Genomic DNA, 20,284 nt, shown 5'->3' with positions numbered 1-20,284 from the left:
ATGTGTATCTCAGCATGCAGATGCTTCTTCCCCTTTTCTCAGCACACGTCATTGGTGACAAAGTATCACTATTTTTGATTTGCGTTGAATGACCGACTCATGTATAACACTTATACTCATTTATTTGATATATTGATGTATAATTTTATATTTAGACTCAACATGATGTGTGACCTTTACATTAACAGTTTAATAGTTAGTTAGGATGTGTTCTCATTAACTTAGCAGAAGTCATTGTAGTCCTCAGAGAACAGACTCCTTTTGAAATGAATTGCTTTATTCTTGTTTGTTGTTCATCAACTTTTTCTCGTTTCAGGCACAAGGAGTTGCTGTGACCTTGTTATTCATTTTGTTAGTATTAGAATCTTGTGTGAAGATCATTGCTTTTCCAGTTTAATGAGTTGGATGGTGATTCTTAACTAGCAGCAGTTTCTTTATTTGGGGGTGGGGGTGTTGCCCCCTGTTTTACTGGCCTCCAGGCCCCATATTAAATGTTTTGATTCTACATATTTTTTTCCTAGCTGCCACAGTGAAATGCATCCCTGCACCGGAGAGTTTACCGTTCTTCTTGAGTCCTGCAGACGAGGGTGGGGGTGGTTCTGGCTTAATTGACACAGGTTCAGAAAACAGCTGAGCCTTCGGGTTGGAGTGAAGTGCGCATGTCGGATTGGATGGGGTGCCTTGTCTGACCAGCCCAACATGCGCACTTAAATGCGCTCCTACTTGCAATTTTAGGAGTCTGGGAAATTACAGGCACAGTACCCAAGTCTCCTAAGGAGCACTGGGCTTGCCTGATCGAGCCAATCCTCATGTTGCTTTCATGCTGTCAACAGCATCGATATTAGCTCAGGAGACATAGGGTGGGACTGGGCCGTGCTGTAAATGTAAATGTCAAGGTATTTGTAGGGCGCACTGCCACCAAGCGGTTTCCTGGCGCTATTACTCATACCGCTGTGGAACCCTTCCTGGCTTTCCCTGTGAAGTATCCACTCCTGGGCACCCCCAGAGTGAAGCCAGGCATCCGAGCGCTGTTGGGGCCGGTGTGGAAGTTAAGCAAGCTATTGCCCAGAGTTGCAGCGTGGGGCCCATGATTAGAATAGGCACCAAGGCGAGAATTGTCAGGTCCAAGGAAAAGCAGAGGTGGGAATTGAACCCTGGTCCCGGGCCAGAACTCTGCATCAGGGTCTGCCACTCTAACCATTGAGCCACACTCCTCCATGTACAACAAAGCATGGTCACATGGTTCTCATTATGCACACCCAGAGGTAGCTCATGAGTTCTGAGCAAATGTCGTTCAGGTAAGAATCATGCCATAGCCTAAGGCAACAGGTTTAATTAAATTGCATTACTTCTGAAAATAATTGACACGAACTGTTATCAGTATTGTTGGAATAATGATGACTGATGCCCCACAACGTTTGTTTTTTTCGCATCTGGAAAATTCACATTTAAGTAACGACAGCCATTGGCGGGCTTGCTGGTAGTGAACTGCGAGCTGCTGGCTGAGAATAGCGATGGATTGTGCTGCTAACTCTGGTGATAGTGAACCACCATTGTGGAATGGTGTCTGTGCTGCCTTATTACTTTTTATAAGACACTCAACCTGAGGGTTGTATTTGCACACAGAGCTCGTGTGTTCTCGTGCCACTTCTGGCGGCCTCTGACAACTTGACGTCCCTTCTAAGAAAGATCAGGCTTTCTACTATGTGTGGAATCCACCGAACTTTCCTCTTGAAGACATTGCATGTTCTTGTCCGTGCTTCACCAAAGTATAAAAAAAAAGAAATCAAAAATAACTTTATCCGGTTTTACATATAGAAAACCATGAAAGTTACACAATATCCAAATATCATTTAAAACATGAAGTTAAAAAAATAGGTAATATCAGTGATAAAAGAGAAAATGGATCCATTAATAAAAATACATATATACCACACATTAAAACAAGAGGTGCTTTCTACCAACAAAATAGCTACGTTTCTCGACAAGGCCTGGTTCTCACCGTAGATTTCAGGTAGCCCACGATGAAAAAGATACAATCTGCTTTACACAGTTTCAGATACAAGAGCGCGGGGCGAACCTGATTAAAATTCAGCCTCTTTAAAAGCGGAAGTAAAAAATATCTCCGGTGTACCTAGTAAAATTTACAGAGTAACATGAAGTGTAGCAAATCCTGTGGAGACACGCCGTCACAGCGACACAGTGCTAACACCTGTCCTCTGAAGCACCATTTTGGAACAGCATATACCAAATGGAAAAGGTACAGACAAAACCTGGACAGTAAGAACTGTTCGTAAGTGGACAGTGACCCCAGGAGATAAGGCTCTATCAACGAGTTTGTTTTTAGTGCCAGAAATTTACAGACGCTGGGTTTTCGCACTTCCAACTCATCTTTTTCTAGCTTCCTTACACAGCTTAAGGCTTTCTTTACAAACTCCACATCCTTTTTTACAATAGTGTCAGGCTTTAAAAAAAAGTTCAGGACGCCCCAGCGCTACAAAAAACCTCTTATATATTTCAGCCATGGAATACGGGACATGTGGTCAAGGCTCATACAATTGAGAGCTAAATCCTTATTCAGCCAACACTTAAGCCAGAACACTGAGGGGCGCATGTCTAGGGTGTCACATAAAAAAGGTACCCCTCCGTTCCTCGTGGACCACCAGGTTGGATATACCACTTGGCACAACCAACAAGTGCTTTAAGAAGTTATTCTCGACCACTTGCAATACATCTGTGGTGGTATGTCCTCAGATTTCACTGCCATAGCTGGAGGTTGCTACGCACTTAGCCTGGTAGATTTTCAACATAGCTGCAATTGGGTGCTTACCCATCTTTGCAGCAAAGTTAAAAATAGCAGCGATTACCCTTGTAAACTCCACCTTTTTCTTCTGGATAAGGGGCCTCCACTTCAGACGGTCATCCAGTAAAACCCCCAAGTACGAAAAAACTGTTGTCAGGGGAACCTTCCCAGGACCTACACTAAAGAGATATTTTTTCTTGGCCTACGTCCCTACCTGCAGTATGTAGGATTTGGCGTTATTAATAGCCACATTTCTGGACCCCATAAAATTAAGAAAGGTATCAAGCAGGGTTTAGAGTCCCCTAGCATTTCTGGTAATGAGGACCGCATCGTCTGCATATAGAAGGACAGGGAGACCCCGGACCCCTACATACAGAAAATCTGCCCCTGTACCGCCCAAGGCCCTATCTAGATAATTTATATAGAGGTTGAACAGAAAACGATCTATAATGCAACCCTGTTGAATCCCTCTTCCGACTATAAAATCCCTGGAAACACAGACATTTGCCTTGGTGTCCCTATGCAGATCCTCTAGGAAGTTGACAATATTGTCCTCCACCCCCATGACCCTCATGGACTGCCACAGCTTGGCCGATTGACGCAGTCAAACGCGGAAGAAAGGTCCATGAAGGCCAGGTAGATCGTGCCAGGGCGAGAAATCGTGAACTTCCTGAGGATCAGATAAAGGTTAAGACATTGGGCCACAGTTGACCGCCCGGGCAAAACCCATATTGAATGTCAGAAATGATCTTGTGTTCCTCTGCCCAGGAGGATAATCTCTCCCATAACACCCCTCCCACTAACTTTACTACTGAGTCGAGAAGGGAGATCGACCTACATCAAAAAGTGCTATTGCGGTCCCCCTTCTTGAAGACCGGCACAATGGTAGAAGTATCCCAAGAATCCAGGTAACCATCCCTGGCTGCAGCATTGAGCACAGCCACAAGGATCGGTGCCCAAAAAGATGGTTCCGATTTATAGAGGTCCGGTGGGATGCCGTCCAGGCCCAGTGCCTTGTTACAGGTCAGGCCGGCAATCCCCTCCTCAACCTCTTTCTGCTTAAAGACCACTGCCATGGTGTTGATGTCCCTGTCTGTCTGCTCTGGGTAAATCATAGGGCCCTGGAACATAGATTGAAAGTGGGACACCCATTCTTTCTCCATAATATGGGAACCTAAGTCACCACCTGTATCTTTCTCAAACAGCAGTCTGTTGACGATACTCCAAAACCATAAGCTGCTCCCTAGACTGCTCATTTCTAACAGCTCACTCCAAGCCTCCTCCTTCAAGGCACCAAGGCGAGTGACCAAAGCCTGTTTATATTCAGTACGACGGGCACGTATATACAATTGGTTTCTAGGGGTAGCGTTCAGAGCTTCCTTTAACTTCTGTGCCGCCTGAGAGTAGGATGAGTCCAACCATCTTAGATTAGAGATTCCACTTCTTCAAAGTGCAAGTTCGGCGGCACAAGACTCTTTAACCTCACTGTAAAAGGTATATGGGAAAATCTGTGACCATTTGAGACGCCGCCTACCATCAATAGGTCTTAATATGCCTAATGTCACCACTCTGGATTTTCTGGATAAAAGTGGGCCACTCAGATGGATGCAAAGAGGTTTATGATCACTGTAGGCACTGTCGCTAATGGTGAACCCCTGAAATAAAGACTGGAGGGAAGAAGAAATTAAGATGTAATCAGTAAAAGATCCACCGCCTCTCCCTTTAAAGGAAGGAACGAGGGCTTTACTATATGAGGAAGAGAGAGACATTAATGACAGTAGATCAAAGTCATTGAGTATGTTATTCAATTCTTCCCCCTGAGTGGAATGCTCAAAATGGAACCCCTGCAATCGATGTATCAAGTGCAGTAGTAGAGACCAGTTGAAGAAGCCTGATCAGCTGGCGACAAGTTCTCTCTATGGTGGTCCTTGACTGTTGCTGTGCAGAAACACCAGTCATAGCTGGCTGTGGCCCGGCTAAAGTATATAGGGCTTATTTATGAGCCCTTGCGTCACTTTTACGCTGCCGGTGCGTCACTTTTTGTGACACACCAGCAGCGTAAAAAATGCACCATGTTTCGTCATATTTACAAAGTGAGGCATCTAGGTAGATGCTTCATTTTGTAAACCCCTGTCACCATCACCCAATAGTACACTTCAAAATAGAACTCTTAAAACCTACCCAGCCAATCTCAACACCATGGCTGCACAGCATCATCCAATACTTCCAGGTAATTCGTTCACACAAACCTGATGAGCAATGTCAAAGCTAAATAATCCAGTTAGGCCTTGATTAAAAACTGATTATGAGTTGCATGGTATTGGAACCAGGATAAAATTGTATGCAATTTTACTGTCATTCCCCAGTAAAATCACCTCAGTACTGTGCAATTGCAAGTTGAATCCTATTAAATGGGAAATTATCATTTGTTTGTGGTGTGGGCCTGTGGATGGAGGGTATAGGGAAGTGATTTTAAAGCTTTTTTTTGCAGCAATGACCATTGTATGCTCCACCTTTATGTAAACAAATATGGTAAGAGGCTTAATGGCTGTGCAATTTTTCCAGCCGAAATTAGAAGCTGAAAAAATGATGTCTGCCTCTCCTACACATGGTAAAAACAGGTGCCAAAGACCTAATAGCTCATAATAAGGTGGAATAAAATGAATGTAAAAAATGTGCATTCATTTTGCTCCGCTTAACTTAAAGTCTTCTTGGTGTGCAAGCACCTTAGATAGACCCTTTGGACGTGGGCCCTTCAATTCCTGCACCCCCAAAAGTTTACCTCGACAGAACAGCCGACAATTGAGATAAATCAGAGACAGTGTTAAATATCAATTTTATGAGGCAATGGGTCCATGAAGTAAGTCACCTCTCAATACATAAAAATATCAGAAATATAGCCAATTAAGTAAAGGTCCTACTCAATAATTTAGTTCTACATCAGTAGAATAAATTGAAATGTTTTATTACAAAATTCAAAAGATGCGGACCACCATCATTGCAGTGAAGGCTCTCAGCAAATAGAGCATAACAGAGAAGTCCCAAGTGGGAAGCAAAATCAGAAAAGAAATGGACAGTATCCCTGGTAACAGTAAGGAAAGCTCTTCATGCAAGATCTGTCAGACCCACAAAATTAAAGGCCTTATTGATGAAGGCCTGAGACACTTTTATGCCACCATTGCATCACTTTTTGTGCCGCAATGGCAGTGTAAACAATGCGCCACATTTTGCCATATTTACAAAGTGGCTCATCTAAGAAGATTTGTCACTTTGTAAAGGCCTGCACTACATTACACCTGCATCAGGTATAATGTTTGCAGGGTGTGCATTCCCCTGCAATAAAGGTTCGTAGAAGTGGTGCAGTGAAATCTATGAGATTTCACTGAGATACTTCTAGGATGCTTTTGCATCAATATCTTATGCCTGTCTCACAGCAGGCATAAGACTGATGCTGGTCCTTTCACATTGGGCTTGCCCCATCTGAAAGGACACATTGCTGTAGTTGCATCTGATTTAATACAAACCCCAGGAATGAGCCACTTTTGTGCCTACAGATACGCCAGGAATGCTGACGTATCTATAAATCCTTGCCGACTTGAAGTGCCTTCTTGTCACAAGGAGGGTGCAGTGAAACCTGTTGCATCGCTGTTTTTTTGCAGTGATGCAACAGTTTTCACAAATGAGACCCAGGGGTTTATTTGCACTATTTTCACATATTTAATTATTAATACTTGTAAATCATCGTGGTATGATCAGAAATGTTACATTCCCAGCAAATCAGAATACCGTTTTATTAAAAGTTCTATTGTCTTATTCCATAACATGAATTTTTATTCTGCCTACTCTCTGTTAATGTCACCCCGATATGATAGAACAAAGTAGATACATGAACAACAGCAAACTATTGTGAATGAATAGGTTAGAGTGAGATAAAGGAAGGACCTTGGTGATAGTACAGTTTAGTGAACAAGCTGGGGAGATTCATTGAGAACAGCAAGAACAATGCTGGCGGAAATAAACAAGTATGACTTTGCTTGACTGTGTGCTGCAGAACTTATGAACAGTGAAATATGCAGAGGGAAGACCTACATTTTGACAAACAGGGCTGCCAGGCCTAAACTGAGGCCTAGTTAACAAGGGTACGTTTCATTGGAAAATCATTTGAAAAACATAAGCACAATATCAGTGTGTACATGTACAGCCAAGAGTAAAACTATATTCTGCACATTGTTATTGAATCACCAAATCTTTAACACACATTAATGCATTCACCCAGCCACAAAAACAACCAATTGGCTGGGATGGAACATAGGTAGCCATTATATTAATGCAAATAGTGGAATGGGCAACAGTAATTGTAATTGTATTTATATAACACTTACTATCCCTGACAAGGTGCTATAGCTCTTATTAGCGAGTATCACACTACTCCAGAACTCAAGGGATTAGAGTTGGATTAGTATAGGGAAATATAAGTTGTTAATTTGAGGGGTTGGCATGTAATCCTTTTAGTATGATTGAATAGGATAAAGGAGGGAAGAGTCTAGATAGTGTTATTTGGGTGATCATATTAGTAAGATGATGTTTGGGAAGTGTCAAAGGTGGAATAAGGAGGAAAGATTCTAGAAAGGGTTATATGAGAGGTCATAGTGGTAAAATGAGGTTTGTGGTGAGTGAAGGAGGAAAGAGTCATGAAATGGTCTTATGGAGATCATAGTAGTAGAATGAGATTTAGGATAAGTCAGCGATTAGCGTAGCTAATATATTGAGATAGGTATATAATGAGACATAGTAGTGCATTGGAGGGAGTTGAAGGCATTTTCTTTCTTTCTTTCTTTCTTTCTTTCTTTCGTTCTTTCTTTCTTTCTTTCTTAGGAATGAAGTAATAAGTACATAGATTTATAACTACATAGAAAGGGTATACATGTATATGGAAAATAACAAAGATAAAAAATTGTATTGAATATATGTGAATATGTGGATAGTTAGATTGAAATTTAGACTTTCAGGTGTTGTTGTATGTAAAGCTAATCTATTTGTGTATTTTTATTTAAAAAAATAACATTTATTTTATTTTTATATTTTGTTCAATATTTCACTTGCACTCCTCCAGTCTCCCAGCCACTACCATGTTCTGATCCAAACAACTATAACACCTATAGCGATCAATGACTGACAGGGGGATTGTTGGAGTGCAAAGGTAATCCTCAGGGGAGTGTAGAATTACATCTCTTAGTGCCTGGTCATTCCATACGTTCATGGTTAGTGACTGGAGGATTAGAGTACTGTAAAAATACTACATGGTGAATTTATAAGTGCTTGGGTATTGGCACAGTGATTGGATAAGTATACGTGCTGGCAGGGAGATTAGTAGAGTGCTCACAGAGTGACAAGGGGAATGCTGGAGTGCATAGGTACTGCTCTGGGGATTGTAGCAGTGAATGTATTAGTGCCTAGGCCATTGCATGAAGAATGCACAGGGAGTGACAGGGGAATTGCTGGACTGCATGGGTAGTGCTCTTAGGATTGTAGCACTGCATGAGTTAGTGCCTTGGCTATTGCATGAGTACATAGGTAATAACTGGATGATTAGAGTGCTGCAAGGAGAGTGGATGGTGAATTTGTAAGTACACATGTACTCATGCAATGTCCTAGGCACTAATACATTCACTACTACAATCGCCAGGGCAGTACCTATGCACACCAGCATTCCTACTGGTACTCCATGAGCACTTTTATAATCACCTTGTCAGCTCTGTGTACTTATCCAATCACTGCTCCAATACCCTTGCACTTATAAATTCACCATTTACTCTCTTTGCAGAACTCTAATCATCCAGTCACTAACCATGTACTTATGGAATGACCCAGGCATTAACACATGCTGTGCTACAGTCCCTTGAGGACTCCCTATACACTCCAGCAATCCCCCTATCAGTCTTTGACCACTATATGTGTTATAGTTGTTTGGATTAGTACATGGTATTGGCTGGGTGCCTGGAGGAGAGCACAGTGAGTGACTCTGTGATTGCAGGATTGCATGGGTACTACCTGGGGAATTGAATGAGCAAATAAGAAGTGTGTAAGTGGTTAGAGGACTGTATGGGTAGTGCATAGGGCAGTGTAGCAGTGATCAGTTAGTTCCTGTATCATTGCATGAGTTTGCTGCAGTGCACGTGTTAGTGACTGGGTTATTGTATGAGTACATGGGTAGTGACTGGATGATAAGAGTGCTTCAAGGAGAGTGCATGGTGAACTTATAAGTGCTTGGTTTTTGGCTAAGTGATTGGATAAGTACAAACATGTCACATCAGGCCCGCCCCTTCATTTTCACCATTGTGCAAATACATCCCCTGGCGGGTTTTAAGTGGGGGGAATCATTCCCCTTGAATCTTGAGGGTCCCTGGGGGCCAACTAGCCCACCAGGTACCTCCAGTAAGTGCCACAGAGCTGCATTGCAGAGAGGTGGTATAAAGCCACGTCCCTTTTTATACCTCTCTGCATCGCAGCTCTGTGGCGCTTACTGGAGGTACCTGGTGGGCTAGTTGGACCCGAGGGACCCTCAGGATTCAAGGGGAATTAATCCCCGAACCTACAACGCTCCAGAAGGCCCATTTCCACAGTGGTGAAGGGAGGGGTGGGGCCTGATGTGACAATTGTGCATACGTGCCCTGTGGTGCGTTTTAAATTGGGGGATTAAGTCCCCTTGAATCCTGAGGGTCCCTGGGGCCCAACTAGCCCACCAGGTACCTCCACTAAGCTTTACAGAGATGCGTTGCAGATAGGTGGTCCGAGGCCATGCCCCTTTTTACACCGTTCTGCAACGCAACGCTGTTGCGCTTACTGAAGGTACCTGGTGGGCTAGTTGGCCCCAAGGGACCCTCGGGATAGAAGGGGACTTAATCCCCCCAACTTAAAACGCGTGACAGTGCTCGTTTGCACACTTGTCACATCAGGCCCGCCCCATGCCTTCACCACTATCTAAACGTGCCACATGGCTCATTTTAAGTTGTGGGATTAATTCCCCTTAAGTCCTGAGGGTTCCTGGGCTCCGACTTGCCCAACAGGTATCTCCAGAAAGTGCCACAGAGCTGCATTGCAGAGAGGAGTAAAAAGGAGCAAGGCCTCGGACCACCTCTCTGCAACGCAGCCCTGCAGTGCTTACTGGATGTACCTTGTGGTCTAGTTGGCTCCCAGGGACCCTCAGGATTGAAGGGGAATTAATCTCCCAATTTAAAATGTGCCACAGGGCATGTTTGCACAGTGGTGCAGGGAGGGGGCGGGGGCTGATGTGACAAGTGTGCAAACGCACCCTGTGGCACGTTATAAGTTAGGGGATTAAGTCCCGATGAATCCTGATGGACCCGTGGGCTCGGGTGTCTGTAACAGACCCCCGCATTTGCATTTTAGTGCCCTGGGGAGGTGGTGGTGGTCCTCGGGGTGTGTGGGGGAGCGCAAGCCTCCCACACAGGTTTCTTTTATAGAAAAAAACAAGCTCCGGGGCTTCCAGGTACCCAGGGCTGCGGGGGGCCGTGTGCCCTTGCAAATATTTTAGAAAAGACCCGGTGGTGGCGGTCCCCGAGGCATGTGGGGGGCTTGGGCCCCCACACATTAAAATACAAGCCCGGGTGTGGCGGTCCCAGGGGCTGCTGGGCCCCCCACAGGCCCCTGCTGCTTAAATAAATGCCCCCGAGACTTGGCCCACCTAGGGGCTTTGAAAACGAAGCGTGGGAGACCGCACTTTGTTTTTTAAAATTTTTGGACGGATTCGCCCACGGGCGCAACCCCGCCCAAAAACAAAAAAATTATTTTTTTTTTGGGCGACCCCCTGAGCAGGCCTGGGGTGTCAGGGTGTTCTTACCCTACCTCCTTTTATTGTTTTTTTAATCTTTTTTCTCACCTTTTCTTTCCCCCTCGGTCTGAGCACAAGATGGCTTCCAACACTTTCTGGTTTGAAGTGTTGGCAGCCTATTAAAGCCAAGCTCATGCTCCACGGTTAGGCTGTGGCAAGATATTGAAACTTTTTATGTTTTGAATTTCTCAAGAACTACTGAACGGATTTACACCATTTAACAAAAATAACTCTTTCTGAACCAAGGGCTACCTTTTTGCCCAATATGGTGTAATTCCGGTAAGCAGTTTGGGCTGTGGCTTTTTCTGAAGTTTCCTATGGAAATTTAACATGGGGAAAACACATTTTGGGATTCCGCTTTTTTCTCGGCCCCCGCTCGGAGAATCACCCTGAAACTTTCAAGAGAGGAGCTGACCGGAGCTGATCACTTTTGTTTTAAAATGTCGCAAAGATTCGTCAACCAGAGTCAAAGTTATTGTGAAAACAAAAAACGCTTTTCCTATGGAAACTAGGTCCTAACTATAACGACCTACTGGCGACCGCCAGTAGGTAATATATAAATATATATCTATATATATCGTCAAACCAAAAAGTATCCCCTGCGAGTTCGCACTCAGAGAACAGCCGAATCTGTAACTTTTAACAGCATTCTTTTATTGAAGAACCGGAACTCCTTTGCCAAACAATAAATATATGCCCTGTTATGCCCAACATGTTTCGAAGCTGGACCAGATTCCTTTGCCTGCGGCTCACCGGAGAGCAAAAATTTGCATGGAGTTTTTTTGTTATGTACGGCAGAAACCACCAAAGGTAAAAATAAATGAGAGGAATAAACCACAAGTACCAGAATGCTCTGTTCATCACATGCATCAATTAACTCACCGGAGAGTGTTATCACGGACAATTAGTGACTCTTTATTCCTACTCTACTCTGCTGCCTAACAAAGCGTGAGGCCCGTGAACAAGGAGCAAGCAGCTTCGAAACATGTTGGGCATAACAGGGCATATATTTATTGTTTGGCAAAGGAGTTCCGGATCTTCAATAAAAGAATGCTGTTAAAAGTTACAGATTTGGCTGTTCTCTGACTGCGAACTCGCAGGGGATACTTTTTGGTTTGACGACATAATCCGGCCCATCCTGGCTGGGAGGATTCGCACCCCCATCATAAACAACATTGGGCTGTGACATACTGAGTGGCGGTTTGTCAAGCAGATGGGACAGCAAAACGAAATTGGACCAGATTCCGTTGCCTGCAGCTCACTGGAGAGCAAAAATTTGCATGGATTTTTTTGTTACGTGCGGCAGAAACCACCGAAGGTAAAAATAAATGAGGGGAATAAACCACGAGTACCAGAATGCTCTGTTCATCACATGTATCAATTAAATCACCGGAGAGTGTTATTAAGGACAATTAGTGACTCTTTATTCCTACTCAACTCTGCTGCCTAAGAAAGCGTGAGGCCCGTGAACAAGGGGCAAGCAGCTTCGAAACATGTTGGGCATAACAGGGCATATATTTATTGTTTGTCAAAGGAGTTCCGGTTCTTCAATAAAAGAATGCTGTTAAAAGTTACAGATTCAGCTGTTCTCTGAGTGCGAACTCGCAGGGGATACTTTTGGGTTTGACGACATAATCCGGCCGATCCCGGCCGGGAGGATTTGCACCCCCATCATAAACAACATTGGGCTGTAACATACTGACTGGTGGTTTGTCGTGCAGATGGGACAGCAAAACGAAATTGGACCAGAATCCGTTGCCTGCGGCTCACCGGAGAGCACAACTTTGCATGGATTTTTTTGCTACGTGCGGCAGAAACCACCGAGGTAAAAATAAATGAGAGGAATATACCACGAGTACCAGAATGCTCTGTTCATCACATGCATCAATTAACTCACCGGAGAGTGTTTTTAAGGACAATTAGTGACTCCTTATTCCTACTCTACTCTGCTGCCTAACAAAGCGTGAGGCCCGTGAACAAGGAGCAAGCATCTTTGAAACATGTTGGGCATAACAGGGCATATATTTATTGTTTGGCAAAGGAGTTCCGGTTCTTCAATAAAAGAATGCTGTTAAAAGTTACAGATTCGGCTGTGCTCTGAGTGCGATCTCGCAGGGGATACTTTTTGGTTTGACGACATAATCTGGCCCATCCCATCTGGGAGGATTCACGCCCCCATCATAAACAACATTGGGCTGTGACATACTGACTGGCGGTTTGTCGTACAGATGGGACAGCAAAACGAAATTGGACCAGATTCCTTTGCCTGCGGATCACTGGAGAGCAAAAATGTGCATGGATTTTTTTGTCACGTGCGGCAGAAACCACTGAAGGTAAAAATAAATGAGAGGAATAAACCATGAGTACCAGAATGCTCTGTTCATCACATGCATCAATTAACTCACTGGAGAGTGTTATTAAGGATAATTAGTGACTCTTTATTCCTACTCTACTCTGCTGCCTAACAAAGCGTGAGGCCCGTGAACAAGGAGCAAGCAGCTTCGAAACATGTTGGGCATAACAGGGCAAATATTTATTGTTTGGCAAAGGAGATCCGGTTCTTCAATAAAAGAATGCTGTTAAAAGTTACAGATTTGGCTGTTCTCTGAGTGCGAACTCGCAGGGGATACTTTTGGTTTATCGACATAATCAGGCCCATCCCGGCCGGGAGGATTCGCACCCCCATCATAAACAACATTGGGCTGTGACATACTGACTGGCGGTTTGTCGTGCAGATGGGACAGCAAAATAAAATTGGACCAGATTCCTTTGCCTGCGGCTCACCAGAGAGCAAAAATGTGCATGGATTTTTTTGTTACGTGCGGTAGTAACCACCGCAGATAAAAATAAATGTGAGGAATAAACCACGAGTACCAAAATGCTCTGTTCATCACATGCATCAATTAACTCACCGGAGAGTGTTATTAAGGACAATTAGTGACTCTTTATTTCTACTCTACTCTGCTGCCTAACAAAGCGTGAGGCCCGTGAACAAGGAGCAAGCAGCTTCGAAACATGTTGGGCATAACAGGGCATATATTTATTGTTTGGCAAAGGAGTTCCGGTTCTTCAATAAAAGAATGCTGTTAAAAGTTACAGATTCGGCTGATCTCTGAGTGCGAACTCGCAGGGGATACTTTTTGGTTTGACGATATATATATATCAGGCATATCAGGCGGGGTGAGCTGATCTCCTACCACTAGGAGCACCGGAGTACAGATTCGGCTGATCTCTGAGTGCGAACTCGCAGGGGATACTTTTTGGTTTGACGATATATATATATCAGGCATATCAGGCGGGGTCAGCTGATCTCCTACCACTAGGAGCACCGGAGTATCTTCATGGAGGGAAACGGCACCATTCTGTTGTGAGAAAGCGTCCGATGAAGGCAGAGAAGCCGAAATGCATTACGCTGAACAACTTGTAAAGAATAAAGAAATCCCTTCTGTACCCCCACGGTGTCCTTGAAGTCTCTTCTACCCTTGGGCTTCCTCCAGGCATATTTTCCGCGTTAAGCCAGAAACGCGGTACAAGGACCCGCCCTACATAGAGCCCTGGGAGCTACTGGCAATCAGCTTTGCTGCTTTTCCTGTTCGAGGTATCGAATCACCCAGAGCCGCCACGGGAACAGGTCAGAGATGGGGCTGCTGCAAGGCTGCAGTCTGTGAACTACACAGAGGATAGGGTTCACCAAGCGCTCTCCACAGCTCTGCCTCTGTTCTCCCTGCAAACGTGGTTGGGGCGTTGGGGACCCAAGGGACTTCTGACTTTTTAATTTGAGAATGCTGCCTGCCACTACATGGCCCCCCGTGACTCGGTATACAAGCTACCAAACCCCGCACTGAAACTTACCAAGTTGCTGCATTCTGGGAGCTGCAGTCTCGCAATTTACTACAGCTGTTCCAAATCAGGCGGGGTCAGCTGATCTCCTACCACTAGTAGCACCGGAGTATCTTCATGGAGGGAAACGGCACCATTCTGTTGTGAGAAAGCGTCCGATGAAGGCAGAGAAGCCGAAATGCATTACGCTGAACAACTTGTAAAGAATAAAGAAATCCCTTCTGTACCCCCACGGTGTCCTTGAAGTCTCTTCTACCCTTGGGCTTCCTCCAGGCATATTTTCCGCGTTAAGCCAGAAACGCGGTACAAGGACCCGCCCTACAAAGAGCCCTGGGAGCTACTGGCAATCAGCTTTGCTGCTTTTCCTGTTCGAGGTATCGAATCACCCAGAGCCGCCACGGGAACAGGTCAGAGATGGGGCTGCTGCAAGGCTGCAGTCTGTGAACTACACAGAGGATAGGGTTAACCAAGCGCTCTCCACAGCTCTGCCTCTGTTCTCCCTGCAAACGTGGTTGGGGCGTTGGGGACCCAAGGGACTTCTGACTTTTTAATTTGAGAATGCTGCCTGCCACTACATGGCCCCCCCGTGACTCGGTATACAAGCTACCAAACCCCGCACTGAAACTTACCAAGTTGCTGCATTCTGGGAGCTGCAGTCTCGCAATTTACTACAGCTGTTCCAAATCAGGCGGGGTCAGCTGATCTCCTACCACTAGGAGCACCGGAGTATCTTCATGGAGGGAAACGGCACCATTCTGTTGTGAGAAAGCGTCCGATGAAGGCAGAGAAGCCGAAATTCATTACGCTGAACAACTTGTAAAGAATAAAGAAATCCCTTCTGTACCCCCACGGTGTCCTTGAAGTCTCTTCTACCCTTGGGCTTCCTCCAGGCATATTTTCCGCGTTAAGCCAGAAACGCGGTACAAGGACCCGCCCTACAAAGAGCCCTGGGAGCTACTGGCAATCAGCTTTGCTGCTTTTCCTGTTCGAGGTATCGAATCACCCAGAGCCGCCACGGGAACAGGTCAGAGATGGGGCTGCTGCAAGGCTGCAGTCTGTGAACTACACAGAGGATAGGGTTAACCAAGCGCTCTCCACAGCTCTGCCTCTGTTCTCCCTGCAAACGTGGTTGGGGCGTTGGGGACCCAAGGGACTTCTGACTTTTTAATTTGAGAATGCTGCCTGCCACTACATGGCCCCCCGTGACTCGGTATACAAGCTACCAAACCCCGCACTGAAACTTACCAAGTTGCTGCATTCTGGGAGCTGCAGTCTCGCAATTTACTACAGCTGTTCCAAATCAGGCGGGGTCAGCTGATCTCCTACCACTAGGAGCACCGGAGTATCTTCATGGAGGGAAACGGCACCATTCTGTTGTGAGAAAGCGTCCGATGAAGGCAGAGAAGCAGAAATGCATTACGCTGAACAACTTGTAAAGAATAAAGAAATCCCTTCTGTACCCCCACGGTGTCCTTGAAGTCTCTTCTACCCTTGGGCTTCCTCCAGGCATATTTTCCGCGTTAAGCCAGAAACGCGGTACAAGGACCCGCCCTACAAAGAGCCCTGGGAGCTACTGGCAATCAGCTTTGCTGCTTTTCCTGTTCGAGGTATCGAATCACCCAGAGCCGCCACGGGAACAGGTCAGAGATGGGGCTGCTGCAAGGCTGCAGTCTGTGAACTACACAGAGGATAGGGTTAACCAAGCGCTCTCCACAGCTCTGCCTCTGTTCTCCCTGCAAACGTGGTTGGGGCGTTGGGGACCCAAGGGACTTCTGACTTTTTAATTTGAGAATGCTGCCTGCCACTACATGGCCCCCCCGTGACTCGGTATACAAGCTACCAAACCCCGCACTGAAACTTACCAAGTTGCTGCATTCTGGGAGCTGCAGTCTCGCAATTTACTACAGCTGTTCCAAATCAGGCGGGGTCAGCTGATCTCCTACCACTAGGAGCACCGGAGTATCTTCATGGAGGGAAACGGCACCATTCTGTTGTGAGAAAGCGTCCGATGAAGGCAGAGAAGCCGAAATGCATTACGCTGAACAACTTGTAAAGAATAAAGAAATCCCTTCTGTACCCCCACGGTGTCCTTGAAGTCTCTTCTACCCTTGGGCTTCCTCCAGGCATATTTTCCGCGTTAAGCCAGAAACGCGGTACAAGGACCCGCCCTACAAAGAGCCCTGGGAGCTACTGGCAATCAGCTTTGCTGCTTTTCCTGTTCGAGGTATCGAATCACCCAGAGCCGCCACGGGAACAGGTCAGAGATGGGGCTGCTGCAAGGCTGCAGTCTGTGAACTACACAGAGGATAGGGTTAACCAAGCGCTCTCCACAGCTCTGCCTCTGTTCTCCCTGCAAACGTGGTTGGGGCGTTGGGGACCCAAGGGACTTCTGACTTTTTAATTTGAGAATGCTGCCTGCCACTACATGGCCCCCCCGTGACTCGGTATACAAGCTACCAAACCCCGCACTGAAACTTACCAAGTTGCTGCATTCTGGGAGCTGCAGTCTCGCAATTTACTACAGCTGTTCCAAATCAGGCGGGGTCAGCTGATCTCCTACCACTAGGAGCACCGGAGTATCTTCATGGAGGGAAACGGCACCATTCTGTTGTGAGAAAGCGTCCGATGAAGGCAGAGAAGCCGAAATGCATTACGCTGAACAACTTGTAAAGAATAAAGAAATCCCTTCTGTACCCCCACGGTGTCCTTGAAGTCTCTTCTACCCTTGGGCTTCCTCCAGGCATATTTTCCGCGTTAAGCCAGAAACGCGGTACAAGGACCCGCCCTACAAAGAGCCCTGGGAGCTACTGGCAATCAGCTTTGCTGCTTTTCCTGTTCGAGGTATCGAATCACCCAGAGCCGCCACGGGAACAGGTCAGAGATGGGGCTGCTGCAAGGCTGCAGTCTGTGAACTACACAGAGGATAGGGTTAACCAAGCGCTCTCCACAGCTCTGCCTCTGTTCTCCCTGCAAACGTGGTTGGGGCGTTGGGGAACCAAGGGACTTCTGACTTTTTAATTTGAGAATGCTGCCTGCCACTACATGGCCCCCCCGTGACTCGGTATACAAGCTACCAAACCCCGCACTGAAACTTACCAAGTTGCTGCATTCTGGGAGCTGCAGTCTCGCAATTTACTACAGCTGTTCCAAATCAGGCGGGGTCAGCTGATCTCCTACCACTAGGAGCACCGGAGTATCTTCATGGAGGGAAACGGCACCATTCTGTTGTGAGAAAGCGTCCGATGAAGGCAGAGAAGCCGAAATACATTACGCTGAACAACTTGTAAAGAATAAAGAAATCCCTTCTGTACCCCCACGGTGTCCTTGAAGTCTCTTCTACCCTTGGGCTTCCTCCGGGCATATATATATATATATATATATATATATATATGCACCAAACCTCCTTCTAAGAAAAGAGAGACAGCGACCCAGGAGGAAATGGTAGGAGACACTGGTTTATTTAGCACAGATGCGGCGAATGCATTTCGGCAGATTACTGCCTTCTTCAGCGCCCAAAGCAAACTGCGAGTAAAATCCCATGCTGCCGGTCACTCCCTTATCTGAACGCTTGCTGATGCAAGCCAGCTCCGCCCCTTGCAGTAGTCTCCACACACCTGTGAGCAGTCTCGAGTGTAGCACAAGACTGTATATCCCAGAATACAACGTAATGGAGTCTGTGACCTTAGGTGCATGAACGAGACACAGATGTTGACAATGTCTTTGCAGGGGGCAGGGAACAGCGTGAGCCCCACAGAAACTGTGATGGAAGTACCTCTTTGGTGTGCCAATTGTCCAGTACCTCCTCCGGTCCCCCAAACCACCGCAACCAACTCGGCCAGAGAGTCTGTTGAGCAAGGGATGAACCACGATGTGCTCTGCCCGGCATGGGATTAATAATCCCAACTCACCGGAGAGTGTTATTAAGGACAATTAGTGACTCTTTATTCCTACTCTACTCTGCTGCCTAACAAAGCGTGAGGCCCGTGAACAAGGAGCAAGCAGCTTCGAAACATGTTGGGCATAACAGGGCATATATTTATTGTTTGGCAAAGGAGTTCCGGTTCTTCAATAAAAGAATGCTGTTAAAAGTTACAGATTTGGCTGTTCTCTGAGTGCGAACTCGCAGGGGATACTTTTTGGTTTGACGATATATATATATATATATATATATATATATATATATATATATATATATATATATATATATATATATATATATTCTCTCCACAAGTTGCCACAAGTAGAGCCACCACACAAGGAAGGGTTTCCGCTCTCGACGCCACAGGCAGTAGGCTGTACACCATGCACGAGTCCCATGCAACAGCCATACGCGTTTCGAGCTTGAAAGCTCTTGATCACTGGCAAATATGATGGAACAGAGCCGGTGCATTCGGAACTTTTTTATTTAAATGAAGAGTCCCGCCCATGTGGGCGTCACTGCAAGCATGCTGGTTGTCGTAGTCTTAATATGCCTGCTTACTCTGTAGTTCATCAAAGCAAGTGCCTCGCTCATTGCATCATATTGAATATTGTCCCGTTAGGGCAGAGGTACTTGCGACATGGCTCCAGCTTCCCAAAAATGACCCGTGGCTCAGGCCCCCTCCTTTCCAATGGTGTTCGTGGTAACCAACACCCAGGATCCGCAACAGCGGCGGGGCAGCTCCGCGACCTAGCAAGCCGCTCAGTATTCTCTCCACAAGTTGCCACAAGTAGAGCCACCACACAAGGAAGGGTTTCCGCTCTCGACGCCACAGGCAGTAGGCTGTACACCATGCACGAGTCCCCTGCAACAGCCATACGCGTTTCGAGCTTGAAAGCTCTTGATCACTGGCAAATATGATGGAACAGAGCCGGTGCATTCGGAACTTTTTTATTTAAATGAAGAGTCCCGCCCATGTGGGCGTCACTGCAAGCATGCTGGTTGTCGTAGTCTTAATATGCCTGCTTACTCTGTAGTTCATCAAAGCAAGTGCCTCGCTCATTGCATCATATTGAATATTGTCCCGTTAGGGCAGAGGTACTTGCGACATGGCTCCAGCTTCCCAAAAATGACCCGTGGCTCAGGCCCCCTCCTTTCCAATGGTGTTCGTGGTAACCAACACCCAGGATCCGCAACAGCGGCGGGGCAACTCCGCGACCTAGCAAGCCGCTCAGTATTCTCTCCACAAGTTGCCACAAGTAGAGCCACCACACAAGGAAGGGTTTCCGCTCTCGACGCCACAGGCAGTAGGCTGTACACCATGCACGAGTCCCCTGCAACAGCCATACGCGTTTCGAGCTTGAAAGCTCTTGATCACTGGCAAATATGATGGAACAGAGCCGGTGCATTCGGAACTTTTTTATTTAAATGAAGAGTCCCGCCCATGTGGGCGTCACTGCAAGCATGCTGGTTGTCGTAGTCTTAATATGCCTGCTTACTCTGTAGTTCATTAAAGCAAGTGCCTCGCTCATTGCATCATATTGAATATTGTCCCGTTAGGGCAGAGGTACTTGCGACATGGCTCCAGCTTCCCAAAAATGACCCGTGGCTCAGGCCCCCTCCTTTCCAATGGTGTTCGTGGTAACCAACACCCGGGACAATATTCAATATGATTCAATGAGCGAGGCACTTGCTTTAAAGTGTCTCGCCACTGGATAATTGACGTCAGAGTTCACAATGGCCCTGATGTGCTGCAGAATACGTTTGTGCACAGGGAGTTTAGTACTCCCTATGTATTCAAGGTTGCAGGTACACTTCAGTTTGTAGGCAACATACTCCGACCTGCATGTTAAATACTCTTGAATCTGAA

This window comes from Lissotriton vulgaris, chromosome 11 (assembly GCF_964263255.1).
Source record: "Lissotriton vulgaris chromosome 11, aLisVul1.2, whole genome shotgun sequence".
Taxonomy (NCBI): Eukaryota; Metazoa; Chordata; class Amphibia; order Caudata; family Salamandridae; genus Lissotriton; species Lissotriton vulgaris.
The sequence above is the reverse complement of the archived record's forward strand: the minus strand, read 5'-3'. Positions refer to the sequence as shown.